This window comes from Coloeus monedula (assembly GCF_965178545.1).
Source record: "Coloeus monedula genome assembly, contig: HAP1_SCAFFOLD_81, whole genome shotgun sequence".
NCBI classification, from domain to species: domain Eukaryota; kingdom Metazoa; phylum Chordata; class Aves; order Passeriformes; family Corvidae; genus Coloeus; species Coloeus monedula.
The window spans coordinates 600,777-626,082 of record NW_028120817.1 but is presented as its reverse complement, the minus strand read 5'-3'; the positions used below and the strand labels follow the sequence as shown (position 1 = coordinate 626,082).

General features: G+C 47.9%; 1 pseudogene across 1 annotated transcript in view; it reads left to right on the top strand.

Annotated features, from left to right (window-relative positions):
• LOC309585620 (epidermal growth factor receptor kinase substrate 8-like protein 2) overlaps positions 1–23,941 on the top strand; it is a 152,380-nt pseudogene extending 128,439 nt beyond the window's left edge. Inside the window, exons 3-12 of the transcript in view lie at positions 8,540–8,614; positions 9,276–9,424; positions 9,570–9,696; positions 10,051–10,166; positions 19,738–19,849; positions 20,616–20,735; positions 21,586–21,733; positions 22,821–23,004; positions 23,411–23,543; positions 23,870–23,941. The product of the transcript in view is annotated as an epidermal growth factor receptor kinase substrate 8-like protein 2 (transcript). The remainder of the gene's footprint in view (positions 1–8,539; positions 8,615–9,275; positions 9,425–9,569; positions 9,697–10,050; positions 10,167–19,737; positions 19,850–20,615; positions 20,736–21,585; positions 21,734–22,820; positions 23,005–23,410; positions 23,544–23,869) is intronic.
• The last annotated feature ends 1,365 nt before the right edge of the window (positions 23,942–25,306 follow it).

The following is a 25,306-nucleotide window of genomic DNA, read 5'->3' as shown; positions in this document are numbered from 1 at the left end:
GTTCTCCCAGTTTAGAGAAGGTGACACCAACCTCACTTTGGTTTGGGTACAAACTCTGAGGCAGACACTGAAGGCAAAGGAAGACGAGGCCTTGGTGGGAAGGGACCTTAAAGCCCATCCAGTGCCACCCCTGCCAAGGGCAGGGACACCTTCCACTGTCCCAGGCTGCTCCAAGCCCCAGTGTCCAGCCTGGCCTTGGACACTGCCAGGGATCCAGGGGCAGCCACAGCTGCTCTGGGCACCCTGTGCCAGGGCCTGCCCACCCTCACACGGAAGGATTTCTTCCGTGTATCTACTCTGAAGTTTAAGTATCTAAGCTCAAGTTTAGTTATTGCTGAGCCTCTGCTGAAGATAACTGAGACACCATAGTAGGAGAGAAAGGAAACAGGCCTGTAGAACAAACCACAGGCGAGTAACAAACCAAAATGATGTGGCCAAGAACAATTATTGCCACAGAAAAGAAACCTCAGTCACCAAAAACTCCAGTCTATTCCTACATCCTCACCCAGGGGGACTCCAAACACGACACTGCAACTCATGCTCCTCCCAGCTCCACACACACATTGCTGGGACCTCTTGCAAGCTGCTCGAGCTCTCTCCACGTGCCAAATCTGCCCATGGCAGAGGTGCTGCTTTCCTGGCTCAGCTCCCAAGACTCAACTCTCAGTATTTCCGCCCTCAATACTGTAAATTTCTGGTGATCTGGAGCAAAGATTTCTGGCTTGCTGTGTGGCTTCTCACACAGAACCTGACCCCAGGGGCTCAGTCTCACTCTCTCCGTGTTTGACACAAGTCATAAAGCAAGAACTGCAAAGACATTTCGAGGCAGTATCAGGGGCCTGAGACAGCTTTTGAGATCAAAGTTGAAATCTACTGTTTTCTTTCCTTGCTGTTAAACTGTACTGGAGTCCTGGGGGCACTTTTGGGCGCCACAGTATACAAAAGATACAAAGCTGACAGCATCCAAAGAAGGGACATGGGGATGGGGAAGGGTGTGGAAGGACCATGAAAGAGCTGCTGAGGGCACTGGGTTTGTTCTGGTAGAGAAGTGTGAGGTCAGAACACATCGGGGGCTACAGCTCTGATCTCCGCTCCCTGGGACACAGACAGGACCCAGGGAGCAGCTGGAGCTGGGCCAGGGCAGGCTCACGCTGAGATCAGGGAAAGGCTCTTCCCCCAGAGGCTGCTGGGCACTGCCCAGGCTCCCCAGGGAATGGGCACGGCCCCGAGGCTGCCAGAGCTCCAGGAGCGTTTGGACAGCGCTGCCAGGGATGCCCAGGCTGGGGCTGTTGGGGGGTCTGGGCAGGGACGGGGGTGGGACTGGGTGATCCCTGTGGGCCCCTTCCAGCTCAGGATATTCCAGGATTGTCTCACTCCCCAACAGGGGAGAGTCTGCTCTCACACAGAGCTGCAAACACACTGTGCAGGAGGCAGCAAATGACAACAATTGACATTGATACATTAATAAAGCCAAGATATTAAGCAAGCCAAAAGATAAATTTTCCCTTTTGTTCCTGACCAACAAGACCTGTCCCAGTCCCAGTCCAGCCACTAAGCAACTCCAGTGTGACACAGGGACTGTCTCACACCTCGAGGCCGACACACAACAGCAGCACAGCACCGGGAGTTTAATCACGTTTCCCTCATTAGAGGAGACAATTAATGACCGCTCAGGTGCACAACCACTCCTGCAGAGCGCTTCACTAGACCCCGTTCTGCAATAACTCCCCCAGGCTGCAAAGCCCCATTTGCCAGGGACCTGAGAGAAGAATTCGGTAGTTTTAAAGGAATGTCAGGAACCAGGAATACACCTGAGTGTAGGAACCGAGAGTGCCGAGAATATTTCTCGGTTTCCATCTCGCCCGATCCATCTGTTACGGCGCAAGGCAGAGGCAGGTCCCTACCTCCCGAGCCTGGGGTCCTCCCATCAGATGAGCCATGCGCGCGGCCAGGGGCGGTCCCGGAGCTTCCATCGGGCCCTCCCGCTATCCCCACGCGGCCCGGGTTCGCGGCCGCTTCCGCGTTTGAACGGCGGCGCCTGCTGCTGACGTCATCACTCCCGCCGCTTCCATCCCGGCCTTACTTCCGCCTTCGGGAGCCCTCGCTTCCACGCCTGCGCGGCGCGGCATCGGCCGCCCCTCCTCAGTGCCGGTTACCCCGGCAACGCCGCTCGCGGCTCGAGCCGCTCCTGGCCCGGCCCCGGCCCTGCCCGGGACGTCAGCCCCGGCCCCGCTGCCAGCCCAGCCCCGGCCCCGCTGCCAGCCCAGCCCCGGCCCCGCTTCCAGCCCCGCCCCGGCCCCGCTGCCAGCCCAGCCCCGGCCCCGCTTCCAGCCCAGCCCCGGCCCCGCTTCCAGCCCAGCCCCGGCCCCGCTGCCAGCCCAGCCCCAGCCCCGCTGCCAGCCCAGCCCCGCCCCCGCTTCCAGCCCCGGCCCCGCTTCCAGCCCCGCCCCGGCCCCGCTTCCAGCCCCGGCCCCGCTTCCAGCCCAGCCCCGGCCCCGCTTCCAGCCCCGCCCCGCTCCCGCTTCCAGCCCCGGCCCCGCTGCCAGCGCAGCCCCGGCCCCGCTTCCAGCCCCGCCCCGGCCCCGCTTCCAGCCCCGGCCCCGCTTCCAGCCCAGCCCCGGCCCCGCTTCCAGCCCAGCCCCGGCCCCGCTTCCAGCCCAGCCCCGGCCCCGCTGCCAGCCCCGCCCCGCTCCCGCTTCCAGCCCCGGCCCCGCTTCCAGCCCAGCCCCGGCCCCGCTTCCAGCCCCGCCCCGGCCCCGCTTCCAGCCCCGGCCCCGCTGCCAGCCCAGCCCCGGCCCCGCTTCCAGCCCCGCCCCGGCCCCGCTTCCAGCCCCGCCCCCGCTTCCAGCCCAGCCCCGGCCCCGCTGCCAGCCCCGCCCCCGCTGCCAGCCCAGCCCCGGCCCCGCTTCCAGCCCCGCCCCGGCCCCGCTTCCAGCCCCGCCCCGCTCCCGCTTCCAGCCCCGGCCCCGCTGCCAGCCCAGCCCCGGCCCCGCTTCCAGCCCAGCCCCGGCCCCGCTGCCAGCCCCGGCCCCGCTTCCAGCCCAGCCCCGGCCCCGCTGCCCGGCACCAGCGCTTCCCAGGCCAGCCCGGTCCCGCCCACGGTCCCGGCCGCCCGCCCGGCACCTCCAGCCACACACGGACGCTTCAGCTGCCACGCCGATACGACCGATAAGCACAGCACCTCCAGCCAGCAGTGCAATTCGTTCGGCTACTGCAGTTCCATCCTAGGAGCTTTCGGCAGCTACACCTCCTACCAGCTCTGTGTCCACACAGCCCCCGTCTGCACCGCAGCCACAGCCGTGGACACACAGCAGAGACATTTCAACAGCTGCCGTGTCACCACGGCATGTACCCCCTATCATCACTCTGATAACACCACTCAGAGGATTATCACAACAATCACACGATGCTGAACCATGTTTCCCGTGCCATTTCAGCGAAACAAATACGATTTTATCTCCAGAACAGAAAGAGGACTTTCTCAACTATACGTGGACACCTCTTCCATCACAACAGGACCAAGCACGTGTTATTAATAGTGACGTCTCGCATCGAGACATTCCATTTCATGCACATTCTTCTCGAACTTCTCAGGGACATTCAGCTGATTTTATGGGACTTTTTCATCCTCAAATGCCTGCTCAACACTTCAGTGAGAAGGATATAGTGACCAGCACAGCTTCAGAAAGCATTCCTCTATCTTCCCAAGCTTCATCTCCTTTTTTTACAACAACCAATACAACTCCAACTTCTCATATGCCTTCTTCACAGCTTCGAAATCCACAACAGGCATCTGATCCCTCATTTTTCCACCGTCGCTTTCAGCTTTCGGATGACTTTGTTCGTCACCTTTATTTCCGACTCAGAGAACGTGCAGATTATCTGCCTCCAGAGGTTGCAGCACTGGGTCCCCACCCCTCACCCATCCCGCATGCTGGCAGTACCCTACCCAGATCCACTGCACCCTCTCCTCCAGTGTCCAGATCGCAGCCACCTGCGATGGCAGGTTCAGCCACTCCTCGTTTATTTCCTTACAGTGCACAGCCGCAAATACCGACCCCTATTCCTCATCCAGGAGGGGGAGAAGAACATGGAATAATAATAAAATAAGAATTTTAAAGTTGTTTATTTTATATTAATTTTTTTTAATTTTATGAGAGAACTACATACCCCATGACATTTGAGTTTCAATTATTAATTCAGTTAAGGTTCTCTTTAAAGTTTGTTTCATCCTCTCTACCCGTCCTGAACTCTGTGGGTGCCATGGGGTATGTAGTTCTCTCATAAAATTAAAAAAAAAAAAAATAAATAAAATCAACAACTTTAAAATTCTTATCCCTTAGACCCTATGTTTCCCACCCAGCATGAAGCATACTTGCTTTCTTCTGTGTTAATGAGTTCTTTTGAATTTACAAATACTTGTATTAGCGGTGATGGCGCCCGCCCGCGGAGTGATCCGCCGGAGGGACTATTTGTGATGCGCTCCTGCCCGCGGAGGGATCAGCGCTGATGCCGCCCCGCCCGCCCAGCTGCTCTCGCTGCCTTTTCCCGCTCTCCCCTCTGCTCCCAGCGCTTCTCCTGCAAAGGGCGCGGCTTTTCCTGGGCTCTTTTCCTGCCGGGCTGCAGCGAGCGCTCCCCTCAAGGAGCAGGGGCAGCTTTGCTCGCGGCGGCAGCGATTCAACAGAGCAGGCCCGGAACAATTCCTGCTTAGCCGGGCTTTGAGCACATTCCTGAGCCAGCACCAGCAGCAGCGAGTGAGGCAGCGGCACATGAAGGAGGCTGCGGCTCTGGCCAGGCTGGGGAGGGGTTCCTCTGTAAAAGAAGAACAGGGAGAGACAAACCAGAAAGGGCAGGAAAAAAAGAAAAAGCCAAGACAAACTAAACTTTTTTTAAAAAATAATCTGGATCCAGAGGGACTTCTGGCTGGAGAACTTCCTGGGGAGCAATCCTGCCCCTCTGGGAGGCAATGCCAGGGCAACTCCAGCTGAAACCTGCACACAAACACCACAAAGATTTCAGATATTTGCAGGAAGCATCCACTTAGCAACTGCTGCTTAATAATTTATTCCCTTTCCCATTAAATGGTACATTCAGTCCACAAGACTTCAACACCTTTCTGGTAGTTTTATTTACAGTCTGCAGCGTGTTCTGTAAAACACAGGAGTGCACACAGACACACACGCACAAACATTTAAAGAAGTACAGTTTATTCCAAAGGAAGTCTACGCACTACTTTTTCCATAAAAATTATTAAAAATACTTTAGTTACTGTATTCTACCTAAACCAAGATACTTGAGAATTCTTCCACAAGTGATGCCCCCTCCCCACAAAGGGCACTCCGACAAGAAGAAATTCAGGAGACTGCATCACCAAATAAAATCCTAATGGCAACTGCTTCAATGCACCAGAAGAACAACGAATTCCCACTCTGCATCCAGCAATCCCTGCTCTGCAGCCTGTCTGCATCTGCTTTTGTAGGGCTTGTGGGGCTTTTGCATTCACTTCCTTCTCCAGGGCAGTTCCCACAAACAAAGAATGACTGAATTTCTGCAGACTGTCACTCGGCAATCCTGCATTTCACACATGCAAAGGGAAACACTTTCCTTTGAGCCCTTTATTTCAAGGAGTCTCTTTTTTACTGAGCATCCAGTGAGAACAGTGCCCAGTTGTGGCTGTTATTATTTCTCTGCTTTTGCTGCGTGGCAATATTGAGCTGGAGCTCTGCAGAACACCCACTGCAGCCCTTGTCTCACTGGGGCACACCGAATTGACAAAAAAAAGGCACAAAGATGAAACTCCTAAAGCAGCAGCAGCCCCAAGTCACTGAGCTGCTGCTTCCCACCACCAACACTCTGTGTCTCAGCAAACACTTCCAACGCACGAGCCAAGGCCACAGGGGAGTGAAAAGCCCAGAGCCTGCGGGCAGGACAAGCACTCCATTGATCAGTAACAAACCAACACAGCTCAGCTGGATGGTGCACTTAAGACTGGACCTGGAAGCATCAGGAAAAGCCATTGGAACACAAGCTCAGCAGCACAGAATCCATTTGGCACCAGCTGATGAGATGGGAGGCTCTGTGTGGGACACGTTGTGCATTCAGCTTCAACAATGCCACAGCTCCACAGCAGCGCTGAAAAACTTCTGCTTTTAACAGTTGGAGAGGATTTTCTCAATGGAAGTGAAGCTGTCATTAACAGAGGAACAGCACACGATGCACAACATAACCTGCAATAAAAAGCTTTTGCTTTCCAGCATGTAAGCATCCAGGTTACTGGACTTCAGCTCATGGAAACGAATCTGATGATAGATTTTTTTTAAATTTTTCTTGGAACTAAAAAAGTAAAATCTTCCATAAAAGGATAAAGCACAAAAATACTCTCTCAGTACGTCTCAGGAAGCCATTTAATACCTTCCATGTCCTAGGAACAACTAGGCAAAACACTTGGAAAGTGTGAGCAGTAGAAATGTTGACCATTGAATGTTTGGCAGCCGTGTGCTCCAGCCCCTGGGAGGGGCTTGTCCCCCACTCCACACCAGTCCTGCAGCTCCCCAGCTATTTCTTCTTCTTCTTCTTTGGGGGCTCATCCTCAGAGCTGCTGCTGCTGCTGCTGCTGGAGGAGCTCGGATCCGAGTCGAAGTCGGAGGAGGAGGAAGAGCTGCTGGAGGAGGAGGAGGGGGAGGAGGAGGAGTGTTGGGTGGAGTCGCGGGAGACAAGCACTCAAGGCATCATGTTCAGCAAGTCTCGATTTATTTTTCAAAACTACACTTACTTATAGTACCTTTAATTAGCTCATACATATTGCAAAAGTCGAGCTCCTCATTGGTGGGAGCTATTCCGTGGGATCTGCAAACACGGTGGTCTTATCTTCCTCTTCCATATGGTTTCTGTCTTCTTACTTATCTGAATGCACATTCTGTTATCTATGCAACCTCTTGCTCAAGGACTCAGTGTCTGCATCTTTACTAAGCCTGCTGTGTTATCATGACCTTTGCTTTTTAGCCATTCTTCAGAAAGACTCTCAACAGAGGAGGAGCTGTCCTCACTGTCACTGTCCTCGGAGGAGGTAGAGGAGTCCTGGCTGTCAGAGGAGTCGCTGGCTGAGCTGTCACTGCTGCTGCTGCTGCTGGAACTGGTCACACTTTTGGACCTGGGAGAGAACAAAGAGCTGAGCACAGCCCTGCCAGAGCCCATGGCACTGTGTTCTCTGCTCTGCTGTAATTATCCAAAGATCAATTTGTTGCCTTGAAAATTTCCAGGCCTCACCACCTAAGATGAATTCCTGTGCCCTCCCTCCCTTTCCCACTCCTGGATGAGTGGATTTTGGCCATTTGAGCAACGGCAGAGTGGCCCCAGGGCATGACATAGCCCAGCAGGACTGCAGAGAGGGGCAGAGAGGGAAAGCTGGCCAGGATCTCGTTCCCAGCCCTGAGCAGGGGCTTTACTGGCCTGACTGTCCTGTACTACCTGAGCTCTGGGGACAGTGAACCAGGCTCAGTCCCTGCCTCACCACTGCAGCAGGAATTCTGTCAGTTGTGACCAAACTTGTCCAGCGAACACATCCTACAAGCTCCTTCCTGGGCAGTTATTAATAAGGAAAACCAAGAGACTGTAAACAACCTTAAAGCAGGATACCAAGCTCCAGCCTTTTCTTTGAGAAGCAAATATGGCTAATTTGTGCCTGCTCAGAATCAGAAGGAGCAGCTGATCTCCTGGCAAGAACCCAGGGTGGAGCACGCAGCAGAGCTGGGACACTGTGGTGGGGTCCTGCCACGTTCCTCACCATGGGGCTGCCGAGTCCCTGGGAAGTGCCCGTTCATTGGGTCACCCTGCTGCCAGCAGTTGTTTCCCACTCCACATTAATGTTTCATCTCCGGCATTTCAAATGCTTTGCATTTCGGTAGGAGCAGGGAGCCTGTCTCCCATGGCAACAGTGCCAGGAGTCCAGGACAGGAGAAGGAGCTGAATGGGAGCACAAACTGGAGAGGTTTCTCACCACAGCTCAGCTGATTGCTGTTACTGAAACCCAGTTCTTGCAGTAAATCAATCCCAAGTGTTTGCTCCTCCATTCTGCCACAGCTCACCTCAAATACCACTGGATTTGGAGCCTTTCAGTGGCCAGGGCAGCTCCGGGTGCCCCAGGCAAGACCTTGGTGGAGACTTTCCCTTGTCAGCAGTTTGCCAGGGGACCCTCAGAACACCTATCCTGTTGTTTTCATCCATGGAACTAGTGGGATTCTCAACCCTGCAAGAGGCAGAAGCACCAGCAATCCTGGCCCTTCCTCACTAGGACTTTCAAAATAAGCCAAGGTCTTCTGTGTCTGTTCAAATTAGCTTTAAAGGCACTGATTTAACAGAGAGGGTATTCCCCCCCGCCTGAAATTCACTGGGAATTAGAAATGGACACAAAATAAAAATGAATGATTCCTACTCCTCCATCCTTTACTCTTCTCATCAGTCCACAACACTCGCCCCATGTGACAGAAAAGAGAAGGCACACTCAGGTTAGGGTTAAACTGTGTTTACGTTCTCTTTTCAGGCCAAACTAAGGAAGCACATCCAAAACCCCCGTGCTTCAGAGTTGGTGCATTTCCTCTTCAGGCCGCTGGAACTGGTAAATCTTATTCCCAGGTCTCACTGGGAACTCCTTTTATTTCTAGTTCACACTTACAAGTAGATAGATTGTGCAACAGGGTTGGAAAACTGCTCATACCTGGCCACAGCTTTCTCAGGAACTTCCAGAAGCGATGCCGGTTGTTCCTGGCCTCTGATCCGGTTTGAAGCTTGAAGTAAATACAGGAATCCCAGCAAATATGAATCCTTCCACCGGGTCAATAAGGCATTACTGTGAACAAAAGGGGCAGCCAGCTGGAATCCCCACTGGGAATCTGTCTGGTCTCACCTTCAGGCAAATACAGCTCAGTATTTGCACTGAAAATGCTTGGAAGCAGAAATTCCAACTTGGAAAAGGAGCCACAAAGGAATAGCAAGATACTTTCCATTTTTTGAAGTGTCAGCTTCTGACACTTCACTCGTCTGTAACAACAGCTCATTTGTAGATCAGCTCTTCCTTTGACTCCAATCCAAAAAAATCTCATGTTCCCTTGAACTGTCCAGTCTCCTTCAAAGACTTAGGTTGATGTTTCTTGCAGTGACTGTGCTGATCCAAGGATCAGCTTTGTCTTCGCTTCCTGCTCATCTGTGTGTCCCTGGTTTGACATTTTGACCGTTTCCTGCAAGTTCTCTCCTCTTTGTGTGGTTTGTGTGTGACCCAGATCATCAACAGCTGCGGTGGCCCCGAGCTGGCCCCGTCTGTCCTCAGCCCACTGCTTTCTAAAGACACCACCGATTTCCTGAGAGGACACCTGACACCCAAAGAGATAAACCTCTGGGATTCCCTGGGGGAGACATGGACCAGATCCAGGTAAGGACAGAGCTGCCATCTCCCCAGGCTCCCCACGCAGACGGGATGCTTGGATTCCCTGATGCTCCTGCTTCTTCTTTCAGGGGATGCCCTGAAAGACACATTCTTCGTGAATGTCCCCTCATATTCCCACTTTCTGTCCTAGAGCCGAGTGGCCCCGAGACACGAACGTCCCCACCTACATCCCCAAATTCCACAACGGCTGGGAACCACCCACAGAAATCTTCCGTGGAGCTCCCTGGGAAATAGACATTGGACACTTGCAAGAGGAAGGTTAGTCCTGTGTCCCTGTCTCTTCACTCTCCCTCCCCCTTTTCCAGAGAAATGGAGCTGCAGGGGTAGTGGTGGCGTGCAACAAGTAGTTGGCTCAAAACTCAGTTGGATCTGGTTGCCCCAGTTAAATACAGAAAGCAAATGAGGCTGGAAAAGGGCAGCAATAATGAGCCTCTCCCAATCCAAGGCAACAGCACCCTACAGCGTAACTGAGCTCCAGGGACACAGGCTTCCCTGGAGAACACCTTGACCAAAATCTGCCAGACCATGACTCATCTACCACTATCCCTCTCCTTTTCTCCGATCAGCTTTCCCCTTTCCTGGTAACACTGACTCCATGTCTGCCTTTCCAGCTCTCCTCAGCCAATGGATATCCTTACTGGAACTCCTCACTCAAGCGTGGCCAGACGGCTGAGCAGACACAGGTCGGGGATGCCTTCAAACAGAACATCACTCCACATGGAAATAGGTGATGGATCCGCACGCCCGGAGCTTTGGCTCCCACCTCGGAACCTCATGAACGCACACGGACACGTACAGTGACACTGGGACGTTTGGGCATCCTGGAGACAACTCCCTGCCACTGTTAATAACCACCAAGGGAAGACAAAGATCAGCTGAGGGGTTATTCCCATAAGCACTGTCTGCTGTTTAACCCCCAGCAGCTCTGCAAGGAAAGGAATCGCAGGTGTTTTCCACCGCAGGAGGCAAAAATATTGACTGACTTCATCAGTCCATCCATAGGTCTTGTTTCCCAACATCAGCCCAGCAAAGTGACCTTAAGGATCAGGTGCCAAAGATGCTGCACTGCGCTTTGGCTCTCCATGTGTGTAGAGACGCTGGAATCATGGAATCACAGAAGGGATTGGGTGGGAAGAGACCTTAAAGATTATCCCGTTCCAACCCCCTGCCATGGCCAGAGACACCTTTCACTATCCCAGGTTGCTTCAAGCTCTGTCCAGCCTGGCCTTGGACACTGCCAGGGATCCAGGGGCAGCCACAGCTTCTCTGGGCAACCTGTGCCAGGGCCTCAGCACCTTCACAGGGAAGGATTTCTTCCCAATATCCCATCTAAACCCACCCTCTGGCAGCGGGAAGCCATTCCTCCTTGTCCTTTCACTCCAGGCTCTTCAAGTCCCTCTCCAGCTCTCTTGGGGCGCCTTTAGGCACTGGAAAAGGCTCTAAGGGCTCTCCAGAGCCTCCTCTTCTCCAGGCTGAACATTCCCAGCCCTCCCAGCCCGTCTGTGTAATGCTCTAGCTCTTGGAGCACTTCCTGGCCCTTCCTGTCTGATATTGCGCTGGTTTATTAAAGGAAATTCTGACTCTTTCTGCTATCTCTGTGTATTTATCTCCAAAGGACTGTGAGTACGGAAGAGTCATCCCCTATGTTCCTCAGCTCTTCTTTGGGGAACTCACCTATAAATGGAACTGCAGAAATGGGGAGGGAGGAAAAGGAAACAGGATGTGAATCGAGCACCTGCATAGTGACCACAGATGTCCACTGCTAGACAGACACTGATGTCAGGCAGATCATGCCCTCCAAATAGTGCTCAGAAAGAGAACAAGTTTGGGATTTCTGAAACTGCTCTGAATTGGATTTGCTTAAACAGATGTCATTAGTAAAAGCAATCAAAGAAAGAGTTTTGATCCCTCTTCCAAGCTGATGCCACTTATCATGTATCTTCCCTGCATTCTTCTAGGGAAGCTGTTTTTGATGTTGTCCTGTCCTTCTTTTTATAAGGGAGCAAAAATACTTTATTAAGTATTACTCTTTCAGTTTTGTTTCCTCTCCTCTTCTGAGATACAGTAAAGTGAACATTCAGCAGAATAGTTTTGTATTTTTTGAACACAATTCTTCTTTTATCCAACTGAGGCCCTTCTGTGATCATGAAAAAACAGAAACTGTTGTGAACTACAGTTTACACTCATAAGAGGTTGACATGGGTCAGTTCTCCAAGGTTATTCTTAGTTCAACTGCTGTGTAAACTGTTGATGTCACTGACTGGAGGCTGCTCTTCAGGACATTATAGATATGATAATTATATGACAGAAAATGCAACATATAGTTGAATCTGACCTTCAAGTTCACTAGCTTAAAAAAGGAAAAAAATGTCTGTAAGAAATTTGCTGCTTTTCCCATTACTAAGATGTAATAAATGCCTTCAAGTTTATACTCAGTCGACAGCATATACACATGGACAGCAGTGCCCATCCATCTTCAAGCTAGGGTACATTTTAAGTGTCAATGATCACTGCCTCCAGAAAGCATTTTTGAGACAAAACAGGCAAAGTCTTTTGCATATCTAGACAATCATCCAATACTAGGATCTTCACTCTCACATAAACACTTCATGTTTTTCCACAGAGGAATCTGAGATAGATTTTTCTGAGAAATAACAAACCACCAAAAATTAATTAAATGACAAACAAGGGAAAAGCACCACTTCCTCACTCAGCACATTTTCCTTGATTTTCATTAAGCATTCAGATTTACAGATGCTGATATTGCCACAAGAGCAGTTTTTTTCTGGTTTAACTTCCTCTTCCAGTAGAGCAAGCACAGCTGCAAAATGCAAGCTCACTTCTAGGCTCTCTTACACATCACCAGTTTACCACATTCCAACCAGTCACAGCTGTGCAACACCCCGTCAGGGTACTGGGATTACTGCAGTGCCACAGACAGTTTAAGTGAGGCTCATGGAGCTGTACAATTTTAACTATGTTTTATATGTATAATTAAATGATGCATGACATAGAAATAAGCCAGCTGTACTGAAACTGAACAAACTAACTGCTCTGATGCAACAGTTAAGCATCTCATCAGTTCTAAAATGAAACAGGTTTAAAGCAAAAACAATATAGAGAACAGAATGCTTGACACTGTTAAATAGCATGGTCAAAGGATAATTTTTGAACATTAAGGAAATGCACTCACCCAGTCAAATTTTCAAAAGAATTCCTGGCACCAAAATGTTCTCTGTTTGCTTTTTCACCATGTTTTAAGAATGGATCACTCTGGGGGAAGAAAATCCTGTGCGCAAAACACTGCGTGAAACTAAACAATCCTTAAACATGGCTAATTTCCATGTGGAGCTGATGATTTAGCACTGTCATCCTTCAGCAGAGGAGAAAGAATTACCTGTCTTTAGTTTATTTAGGTAAGATGAAAAAAGTGAGGAGCGTGAATTTGATCTTGCTTCAATTTACTTCAGTGGAAAAACTCTTGCCATGACTTCAGTGAGAATGAGACTGCATCTTAATTCATTCTATATGGAGAAAAACAAATCAGCTGAGAATAATGCTTTTGTTTATTAGATGTAAATTACTACCATAGTCGTTTCTAACAGTGCTAAGTAAATCCTGCTTTAAAAGCCAAACGTTGCCTTCAGTCCTGCTTATTCCTCTGTACTGTGTCACAATGCAGGATTCCTGGTCCTCTGACCAAGTCACCGCTGTCACAGTAAGCATGGCTTGCTCTGGGGAATGGCCACATTCCCACACGGGAATGATAGATGTTTGTGGATGTCACTGGTGACAATGTCCAAATCTGGGCTAGGGCATGCCCCCCAGCCAAGAAACTAGGGTGCACACTTTTGTAATATAAATGCATTCACTGAGAACACAGACTACACTTACTAAAATGTCCATGAAAAGCAGCCAAGTAAATCAAATCAATAGGGTTAAATTTGCAATTAGGATTCTCTCTTTCGGCAGGAAAATTTTAGGATAGCCACAAATTGAGAAAAATTTGCTTTTTTTTCTTCTTTTTCTCAGAAGGCAATCAACCTTCTGGTCTGGCTATTCTTTACTTCTCCCTATGAAGTAAAATCTAAAAAGACACACACACGATATTTATGGAAGGACCTCCCAATGAATTAGGAAAAATTATTACTCAGAAGATCAAACAGAAACAAGACTGTCTACACTGTATGAATTAAACATACATGAATTAGGACACTGAGCCTTCCATTCTTTAGTAACAGAACTGATGCTGTCCTGAAAATGACATTAATGAATTAGACTGGTATATGAAAACCTTCTGCATCTGCTCTAGAGGTTGGAATGAGGATGTTAAATGAGGCAGCAGACAACAAGGACGTGCTGCTTAGGGAAGCTGAATATCACTTCTGTGCTTGTGGAGTTCTGCAGTTTGGATGAAGGTCACAGGTTATCTCCAGCTACATGAAAATGAGTGATAAATACACACTGTTGGTCTTAGACTGAAAGCAGTACTGGGCAAAGAGAGTCAAAATATGGAATATTACTCAAAATCATCCCCTGGTTTTCTAAAGATCATAATCTTCTATTAGAAGACAGTTTGTTACCTTCTCCTAATAGTAAAGCTGTAATAGTAAAAGCACCTCAATCTTGTAGAAGTATCTAAGATACACAGAATAAGTAAGGTATATGCAGTGAGAGCACCCTAAAAACATCACAAGAGGAGTGACAATTTCTGGGATAGTAATGACATGAACGAGTATCTAAACGTTAAGTCTGAGTGAATAAGAGAATTTTTCAACTAATGGATCAGGGAAAATGTGAAAGGATGAGATATGTGATTAAAGATCATAGTGTATTCGGTTAACACAGGTGGAAAATATATGACTTTGATGCTGTACTACAACATATTTTAATTGATTTGTGTGTTGTTTTAGTTTTATACATGCACAATTTTTTAGAACACATCTTTAGACTGGGACAAACAATAAAGGAAATCCATTGTATGACTTTACATTGATCCCAACATCACTCACTGGAATATCTTAACATTTCCTGCACAGATTCCCATTCGTTAAGATGACAACCTTGAGAAGAAGGAAACCTGTAACTGCCATTCAGAGAAGGTCTAAAATTTCAATTGCTGTTTGAACACAAAGGAGCTTTGACATGCTGTGGTTTATTGAAGCACTCCTGCAGTTATAGACACATCTTTAACCACCCTACCCTCTCCCTCTTCCTCCATCCACCACTGATTGATGCAACTGGAAGCTTCAGTAACTGCAGAGCAAAGTCCCGCTTACTTCCAGCTCTCCTGCCCCAGCAAATGCTCAGCTCTTCTGGGAAGATGGAGCTATGCCATAAGCACATTGCACCTGAAAGGAGATGAAACCTTCCCTTCAAAGACACATGTGACCAGGTTTTTGGAACTGCCTGATGTGGCCAGTTCTCATCTGTTTTCCATAAAGAAGGAAAAGAGCCCTGTATTCTCCTCTTCATGATAGTTCAAGTATGAATTCCAAAGAACAGAGATGCCAGGACTTGTCAGTGACATGACTAACAATTTTATGAGAACTGGCAAAACAGTTCATTTCTCCTACATCTTATTCTCAGAAACCTTGGAATTGTTTTGTCTGAAAGATTTGGGGGGAGGAAGGTGGACTTAATTCTCACAACTATATTAAATATTCCGTACATCTGATATTCTGTTGTCAACACGCAAAATATAGTTTAATTATGATAAGCCATACTGGAATCATTTACAATACATAAATGTGAAAAAACAGCATTAAATTATTTCTTGTTCCATGTGGAAAAATATACACCTTCCAACCCCCCAAGAAAGTAAGACAAGGCACAATAAATTCTGGTAATTCTCTTTCTTCTGACTTTTCAGTTCCATCACAGCTCTCAAAACTAAGATTTATGTGCTGTTTTGCATCTGTATCTGTTGTTGATTTTCCCCCCCTACAGGGATATAGGTGAATAAGTTTGGACAGGAAACGGTATCCCTCAAGCCAAACTGAAAGGTTTATAAAGTTGCTAAGAAAAGTTTGGGTCAGGGCCTAAATATCAATCATCTGCTCACTGTCTTTTTAAACGAGCTCAGGCATTTTCCCAACTGTTCCCAGCAGGTCTCTGCCACTATTTTAAACTAAGATTTCAGCCATTTTTTTTCCCCTGTGTTGACCTCACTAATTTTTCTTTCTCCCCCTCTTTACCTGCCAAAGGCATCCATCAGGATTTTGCCAAAGGCTATCTGCTTTTGAAGTTGAGAGGAATTCACTAATCGTGAGCGTCAAATCCACAGTAAATGCCATGGCCATATGGTATATGCTGCTTTTGGGAATTAGCTCAAAAGGCCTAGCTGTGAGAAGGCCGGCTGTATGTCAGGAGGGTTTTACTGCTAACTTTCATAACTCATGTCAGCTCTTTCAGTTTCTGTATGCATTGGCTTCAGGGAGTGCAACTGTTCCCTGAATTTATAAAAATGTTGTCAAGATCCCTTGATCTTGCTTCCTCTGTCTCTCTCGCACAAACACATCCAAACACATTTATATACACAGTGGAATAGCATGCACAGTGGCATGCAAATCTAGCAAAAGAGAAGCTTGTAAATAAATAGCATGTCATTCTGCTTACTCAATACATTTCTCTGGGTGTTAAACTCATGATAAACATATCATAAGCCCCGATGAAGGCTCTACAGCCTGTCCCATCACACCATCCTGAGTGTAACTCTGCAATGCATAGGAAGACATAAGTTTGAAAAACAGAGCAGAAATAGCTCCCCTAAGGGCAAGGTGCTGACATAGCTGAAACATAACTAACTGGAGAGCATTTGTTTTCACTAAAGAAGGAAGTGTCAGTGACACATCTCTGTGCCTGTGGAGGTGTACTGTACATTCAAAGCAAAAAGAAATCCACCTTCTTTAAAAAATTGGCCATTAATACATAAATATGTCTGTGTTGAAATCCCTCAGACGGTACCATTCTTAACAAGAACTACACACAAGACTAAGAAATTCTGCAGAGAATCACGCTTTTGTGATCCAAAGAGGCAAGGAGAAAGAAAACCACATATGAAGAGTTTAACATACCCACTTAGTGATAGAAAAAGAATTATTACAAAAATAAATGTCAGTCCCCTTGAAACACTTGAGTCAGCTCTCTCAACTTTCTCTGATGCTGTAGGAAGGTGTGAATGTCCTCCATGTGTCACATCATCCGCACCAGCCACACAGGAATGTCTCCAATGCACCTCAGAGCCTTTCAAGGACCACTCCCCTCTAATTTATGTATAGTCTGTTAACATCCTCTTGGAGCAAACAGAAATAATACTTTTAAAAGACATTTATACTTCAGAAACATGTGCCCCGACACAACAAAAAACCCAGATTTTAATACTGCCCCGAGGCAGAATTCATCCATCTTTAAGGCTTCTATTATGTATTTCCTGGTTAGTAATACAAAAAGAACTGCTGGCAGTATCACATCGAAACCAAAGTGGCAGAATCAGAAAAACTACTGAAAAGTTTACCTTTATAGGAAAGCTTCAGTCTTGGGATATTTTGTTTTGACGTTCCAGTGACTGGAAGGAACAGCATTGCTAAAGACAGCAGGCTGCAGGCATGTGGCACTTGCAAAGCTCTCATTCTGCTCTCCTCTTCTGTATCTTCTTTTGTACTATGGTGAAGTATCTCCCCACTTTTCAAACCAAGTTTTATCTGGAAGAAAAAAAGAAAACATCTGTAGATCTGCTTTACTGCATAAGCAACAATTCTGTAAGCAAGCCAGACCTATTTCTAAAGAGCACCTCAGTTAATTTCTTTGCTACGAAAGTATTTTTCCTCTAGTACAAGTAAATATGTTTTGTTTCTTTAATACTAAATTTACACATTTTGACATTGGAAAAATATGTAAACTTTTCAGACACCAATGTCTAGCCTAGCTAACGTTTAAGCACAAATTAAATTAATGCAGTATCCATAAAAAGAACATTTGACATTCAAAAGTGACCATGCAACTTGATAGTTAATACCAGTCCATTGGATATCTTACATGTTTTATAACTCTTTTTGTCTCAGTACAACAGCTATTGTGTGTTTATGCTATGACTAGAATGAACTGTAATGTCTCAGATGCCATGGGGGTACAAGCTGAGTTAACAGTGAGTACTTACCCATCAAAAACTAAACTAAGAAAACTGGAAAGAGCAAGCAGTTGTGTTTAGTTTTAATAGAGAAAAAAGTCAAAGCGGATGATGGATTTAAAAGTGCTTTCAGTATGATATTTCCAGCAGAACAACTGCCTCAACTCATCCACCAAAATGTCCTATAAACTTTAATGAGTGTTTCAGGCTGGGGTCAATAGGCTGATACGGGATTTTGTTAGCACAGTGTGCAACTAAGCCAGCTTTGCAACACTTTTCACTTAGTAAGAATCATTCATATTCCATAAATCTTGAAGTGTTTTACAACTGAAAGCAATTATCACTGCCCTTATTTTCCCTATGCAAAAACGGAACCATAAAGCTGCAGTGAACCTATTTCCTCAAGGTCACACAGCAAGCACAGTAGTTGAAAAGAAAACAGCAACAGCAGTCCTGCTGTCCTTTGTACCCAGCTATCAAGGATCCCTTTTGCCCAATAACTCGACTTTTGCACATGAAATTATTTGAAATGGCATCTTGAGTTCTGAAGGCAAAACTTCATGGTTAATAAATCACAGAGATCAGAGTATGAAAATATTTGTGAGACCAGATCCTTCCCCCTGCAAGTGCCTGATGCTAGAGGTCAAGGGAGATGGCTGGTGAAATGACAAATGTCAGTGTTTGAGTAATGCTGTAAAACCAAGGAGTAAGGAAATGTTATGGTTAGTCAAGAGATTAATGGCTCATGATGTGCCATGAAAATTCTTTTCTGAAAGGTACTGGAGCTGCCTGATTAAAAGAGCAATCCTAGTGCCCACATCAGCCAGCACTTGCACAGACACCAAAGGAGAGGTTCCTTGCAAGTCCATGAGAGATGCAGCACAGCTTGTGGCCCCTGAGCCTTTCCACCGGTCTGTTATTTGAACTCCTGCAGCACTGGGTCTTGCAATTCTGTGAGCTACAGCAGCACCCAGAACCAATTCGGCACCTCCTGATACAGGCAGTTCATCCTTCCTGGCATGAAAGGATGGAAACAGAATCCCTTCCGTTCTCTCTGACACAGGAAATCTTTCTCAGATGAAACTTGGGCTTTCTGAGCCTCCAGACTTTCGCTCAATAGCAAAAGACAAGGAAGTGTGCAAGAAGAGCATGATGGTGAAAAAGAGGGAAACAATTCGTAAAATCCCCAAAGCATAATTCCTATTGCAGAACACTAAGCTTCTTCCTTCTCAGTCCCCTCTTCAACACTCATATTCAGTGTCTGAATACACTACTCTTGGCCAAGTGTGAGTACATGTTCACGAAACGACATGGAGAGAAAACAGACAAACATGAAATGCCTGTTTCATCTTTCTCTTCCCTTTATTACAGTATCAGATCCTAAAGGAACACCCTTACTTCTTCTGTGCCAACACATCTATCTGAGGGTGGACCACGAAGGACTAAAGTGGATTAGACTATCCCAGGGTTAAATCGCCTTTAAGAAATTTATTTAGAGGTGAAAAAGGGGAAAAGAAGGAGAGGGGACGAGGGGGAAGAATATATGAAGATGAGACACCAGCCCTGTTCATCTTCAGCAGGATGATAGTGACAAACCATACTTCAAAAAGAAGCAATTAAGAGGGAGCCAGTCTCACTGCAAGTATGTTGAGAAGTCACGGCCTGAAGGTCTGGGCCTCAGCCAACAGGGAACTCACCAAAGGATATGGGGCTCATTTTCTTGAGGCAAATTACTGTGAAGAATCAGGACTAAATTTGACTAAAAAAACAGTTGCATCAATGCACTGTCATTTGCTGAATTGATTGAGAATCAGCACCAAACTCGGCCCTTCGGCCATAGCTCACAACCTCACTTTTTCATGTAGGCTTTTTTTGCTAATGGGAACCTTCCTTTTTTCTTGGTTGGGTTTTTTTTCCCCTTTCCCCTTTTATTTGAATAATGTCTGTGAAAAACCATTTGCTTTCACGAGGCGGTTAGTTTACACTGGAGGCAGCAGCTCTGTGAGCTCGAGCCAACCCTGTCCTGTCTTTAGATTCATTGCAATCTGGCCACATTGTCACATATATTTTTAGTTTATGATGATCCTCTAATACAATTCCAGCTTCCACACAGAGTCCTTCCAACAGTCTAGCTCAGGTTAATGAACTTCAGGCCACTTCTCTTCTGCAGGAATTTCGAGGCCCAGGGGGTGGCTGTGCCCAAGAGATTTGCCAAAATCCGCTACGATTTCACCGCGCGAAACGCCAATGAGCTCTCGGTGCTGAAGGATGAAATCCTGGAGGTACGTGACCGCTCCTGGAAAAGGTGTGTCCCCCAGGGGCAGGAGAGAGCTCGGGATAGCAACAAGCACCAACTCCATTTTCCCTGGTGGTATCTCAGCAGTGACACAAAGCTTTGCTCAAACCCAAAGCTGGAGCAGGCTGCCTGTGCTGTGTTGTGTCATTTCCTCAGCTCAAAGACATCGGTCCCATTTTAACCACAGTGAGGAGGGAGGACAACAACTCGCTCTAGAGCCCTGCTCATCCCCCGCTGGGTCGGTTCCTTATCACCACTTCCTCCTCCACGAGGATTTGTTTTCTCTGAAAAGCACCTTTCTCATAACCTTTCTCTTACTGCAGCACTGTTGGCAGCTGGACAAGGTGGGACGTGACTTGGGCTGACACTGATCTGTGACCTGAGGAAAAGGTTTCTCTGCAAAATGTGGCTTTTTATTTATTTAATTATTTATTTTAATGCAAAAAGACATCAGAAACTCAGTCATTAGGAAAAAAAGGTCTGGAGAAACAGGGACATTATGTAGGAACTATGAGTTCTTCAGCACGCAGAGGTGCTCTCCTGTTCATCCTTACGATACATTCTGATGCTTTCCAGGAAAAGTTTCAGTCCTGGATTGCATCTGAGAGCAACAGATCTGATTAGAGCTCCTGGCCTCAGTGATGTCCTTCTGGCAACTTCACCTTTTGGATGGTTCGGCCCCGCTATATCCTGGTTGTTTATGCCTGAAATCCCATTTTCCCACAGCAGATTTATTTTTGTCCCTCTCTCAGGTGTTGGAAGATAATAAGCAGTGGTGGAAGTTGCTCAACCGGAGTGGGCAGGCCGGTTATGTTCCGTACAATATCCTGGATGTGGTGAAACTGGAAGAGCTCAAACAGGTCTGTAGTCAGGTAATACCTGACTGGTATCAGCTGCAGGGCACAATCTGCCTCTGGGAATAATGTTGTCATTAGACCTCCCTGATTTCTTAGGATACTATGCACCAATCAGGACAGACCTTCAGAAGTAGACAAAGCCAGGAGATTCCTGAGTCTCCTATGATAAAATTCACATTTTGCTACGATCGTCTTCCCAAATAAGGCCTATCCTTCCTATTTGTGCACCAGCCTCCTGCTTTCCATATTTTTCCACATCAAGATTTTTCTTGGGGGTTAAATTAAAGATGGACACTTCCCTCAGCCAGTTCAGTTCAGCACCAGGAACACGTTACTGGAGTGGAGGCAGATGGAAACACCATCTAAGTGAGAATTAACTGAATACTGCAACTTGCACTGCAGAAATGTGGAGCTGGAGTGTTCTAAACACCCTAGGGAAGCATGGAATTGCTTCCCCATTTTGGTATTGCAGCGTTTGGGCAAAGCCTAAGGCGGCCCAGCAGGCTTCTGGATAAATCCCTGCTAGTTTAATCAAAACGTCAAAAAACTTTCCAGTCCGCTCCAGGCCCTTGGCAGTGGTCCCGCTTCACATCCCAGCTACGGAGCAGTGAGGCTCTGCCTTCCAATGAGATCGAACACGTTTGGCACAACTAGGAATTCCCTTGCGCAAACTTCAGACTTTGCTTTGGGTTCTTCATTCCCAGAAATTAACTTCTTCCATGCAGCTCCACCTGAGGTCTCCCCAGCCCCATATCAGCACAAGGAGAACACGGCAATTTGTCCCTCCATGGGTGTGAGGCAGAAAGCTTAAGAAAATTAAAAACGACCAAAAAAAATTCTTACTTTTCTTTCCCTTTCTAACCAGTCTAACCAGAGGTACAAAGGAGACCTGAGCCCCAGGGGCTATGGCCCATCCAGCCCAACCCACAAGCTGCCTGCCAGCTACGCCGGGGATAAGTGGGGCAGTGAGATGTTGTCGCGCCACTCTGCACAGGGCGCCAAAGAACGCACGTGTGTGTCCCACTCTGGGCTCCCCTGGGTTTGGGCGCTCGGGGGACCAGACCTGCCCAAGGGGCTCCCCTGCACCTTTTACTGATCACAGCAATGGAGCAGCACTGTGTCTGGAGGCCATTCCAGGCAGGACAAGAGCCAAGAGAGCAGCCCTGGGGCTTGTGACACCGCCGGGGCTCTCGGGCGGCCCGGGCCGAGCAGGGCAATAAGTGATCACCCCATGCCTCCTTCCTCCAGTTCTAACTTCCTCCTCCTCCTCCCAAGGAGAGAGTTTCCTTTCTCTTCCAAAATGTTTAAGTGTGTCTAAGGAACAGCTCAGGTCAATCCCTTTCTCTCACTTCCTTTTGCTCATCTCCCGGCACACACACAGTGCCCGCCTGGCCGCTTCCTTCATGTGGTTCCACAGAATTCCCGGCCAAACAGGAGATCCGCATCACTCCCTCACCCTGCACGTGCTGTGGGGCTCACAGAGCAGGAGAGAGATCAGGGGCCCTGCTCACCTCACCCCTTATCCCACCCTGTCCACTCCTGGAAGCAGGAGCCCTTCTGGGACGACAGGAAGCCCCACAATACAAGGACACAAATCTGTTCGTATCACTGAGTTATTCTCCACAGTCTTCAGGAGTTTCATGGGGAAAGCGATACTGGATGAAGAGTCACTGGAGTTTTCACAGAAGCACAGGATGCCCTGGGCTGGAAGGGACCTTCAAGCTCATCCCATCATGAGTGTGTTGCTCATTCCCAGTTTGTGCTTCCTGCCGCTTCCGTTCTGTTGCGGAGCAAAACCTGGAGCTCTGCGATCAGCAAATTAGTGACTAGAAGCAGCAGAGAGGACTGAAAAGGTCTCAATTCCAAACCTCCAATTGTAGATTCTCACAGAACTGTGCTTCCACATCAGGCAACAGCCAAGGGGTGATGGGAGCAAAATAAATGGCAACACAGGGGCACAGGAAAATGGGAATCACTTTTCTGGGCTGAATTTAAATAAGAATGTTGAGCCACATCCCCATTTGCCTTACAGTTTCCCCACAAACATTTAATGGCATTTTTGACTGAAGACTTGCTTTCATTCCCTACTTGTTTCTACAGAACTTATTCACCAAACGGATGAGCTGAACGACGAGCTGCTAAAGAAGATCACAAACAATAAAATTCAGCCTCCCCACAGGAATTTCAAAGTGGAAAAGCCTCAGCAAGTTTTCGTGCCCCTCACCTTTGAATCCAGCACTGAAGAAGTCAAAGCCTGGCTGGAGGCCAAGTCATTCAGCAAAGAGTAAGATTTGCCCTATTGCCACGTGCAATGCTCGTCCTTCCCTGGAGAAGGAGCGGGGGAGGCCACCGGCACCATCTCACCTGGGACAAGCCACTTGGATTTACTTACAGAGCCTGTGTTGCAAATTAGATTTCAACCCTGTTCAATCCAGGCTCTATAACCAGAATGTTCAGAGCCCAAAGTCACTCCCTTTCTCTGGTATAAATATTTTCTTGGAGATAAACAGTTAACTAACTAAATCCAAGGCCTGAAATGCTACTGGAATTGCAGCTGCCACCTTGGAACAGCCCCAGGGCCCCGTGATATGGTCCCACTGCAGCTCCTGGCCTCCCATCTCCAACTCCTCACCTCTGGCACGAGGCCACGTGCAGCACAATCGTCACCTCCCTACTTTGTGTCTCCCCAGGACCGTGGAACATGTGGGCATCCTCACCGGAGCTCAGCTCTTCTCCCTCAACAGAGAGGAGCTGAAGAAGGTGTGCGGTGATGAGGGAAACAGAGTCTACAGCAAGATCACAGTGGAGAAAAACCAGCTGGAGGTAAGCATTTTTCTGGATAATTCCTGCTGGAATGGGGGCTGTACCAGCAGCGTCAGATAGCTCATTAAACAGGCATTTTAAAAAATACAATTGTGGGGAAAAAAAATGCAACCAAACCTACACCAGCAATAAAACACACGTAAAAATTCCGAAGTGTCTTTTGAGCAAATCTGTAAGATCCCCCTGTTTCCACTAATTAATCTGCTTTTTACTGATATCACTTATCTCTTTGAAACTAGCTCTACTTTTACAGCATTAATTAAATACTGTCACTTAACTGCAGCTTGAAGTTCAAATCCAAACTGCCTGTTTTGTTTCCATTCCAGAAAAGCAGAGGGGAGTCGGAGCTCCAAGAAATCACGAAGCGCCGCCAGGAAAGGATTGATTCTGCAAATTAAAGTCTCTCTGCTTTATTTCAGCTCTTAGCCCTAAGTAGTGCAGAAAAAAAGGGAATGAAAGCAATGATTCCTGGCCCAGGCCAGATGCAGCAGAGCTCCCCTTGGGGTCCAGCTGCCATCAGAGTGACAATTCCTTGAACACTGTTGGGAAGGGTTGACAATAAGACCATGTCCCACTGGGAAAGGTGTTTTAATTTTGCATGAAGTATTTTTTTTATAACTATATATTTTATACTGAAATTTTCCGTGCATGCGATCAGAGCAGGATTCACACAGGGCTGGATGTACAAGGGCTGGCTTCAAGCAAAAAAAGACCCCCAAAGCTTTTCTCCGAGGGCTGTCCCCTGCTCCCCACTCTCCCCTGGCAGAGCAGGCGTGGCACACAGCACAAGAGAGGCCAGCCTCAAGGCTTGGAGCCTGGACCAGAGGAATAAGGCTTTAGAACCCTGCAATGGTTTGGGTTTAAGGAAAGGACATTAAAGCTCATCCCATTCCACCCCCCTGCCATGGGCAGGAATGCCTGTCACAAGCCCAAGTTGTTCCAAATCTTGTCCAACCTGGCCTCGGACACTTCCAGGAATGGTGAGTCATGACCTCTCTGGGCAACCTAACCCTTTCTATTTCCATTTCCATTTCCTCCTCAGTGCAGGTGTCCCCTGCAGCCCACGAGCACAGGGCCGGTGACAACTGCCTGTCCTTGTCCTGTCCCCCTGTGCCCCCTCGTTGGACAAGGCTAGAATGGCAACACACATTCCCAAAGTCTGGCTGCTTCCTTAAATCCATGGACCAGCTAGTGCTATCTCTGAACAGCTGAAATGAGCTTTCAGTGCCTAGAAATGAGCAGGAGTGACAAACAAAGGGATTTGAATCTGGAAATAGGTGAGTTCCACCCGCCCACCGCTGCTGATGCAGAGGCTGGGGCTGGGGGCAGCTGTGCAGCCCTTCCCTGGGGCACGGATCCTGCACTGGAATGTTGTGGTGGTGTTGCCAAACCGGGCCTCAAACCAGGAGAAGATAAGCCCTGACCGTTTGCTCCCGACCCAGGCACACCCACAGCCCTTCCCAGGGTGTTGGTCACTTGTCCCCATCTTCACATTTTCACTGCAAAAAGTCAGCTGAAATGATTCCCAAATAGCTGAAACCCCAAAGCACACTGGGAAAGGCAGGTTTAACACAAATTAAATGGCCACAAGAAAAAAACCCCTCTAATTTAGCACAGGGTGTTGCTCTTTACTTCCCGTTTTCCTTCATAAAGTTATGTGCATTTGTATATAGCAATCTGTAAATAGGGGTGAGGAAAATCCCTCTCCCTAGAAGCAGAATTAAGTGATTATGCTTCCAAAATTTACTCACCATTTCAAAACT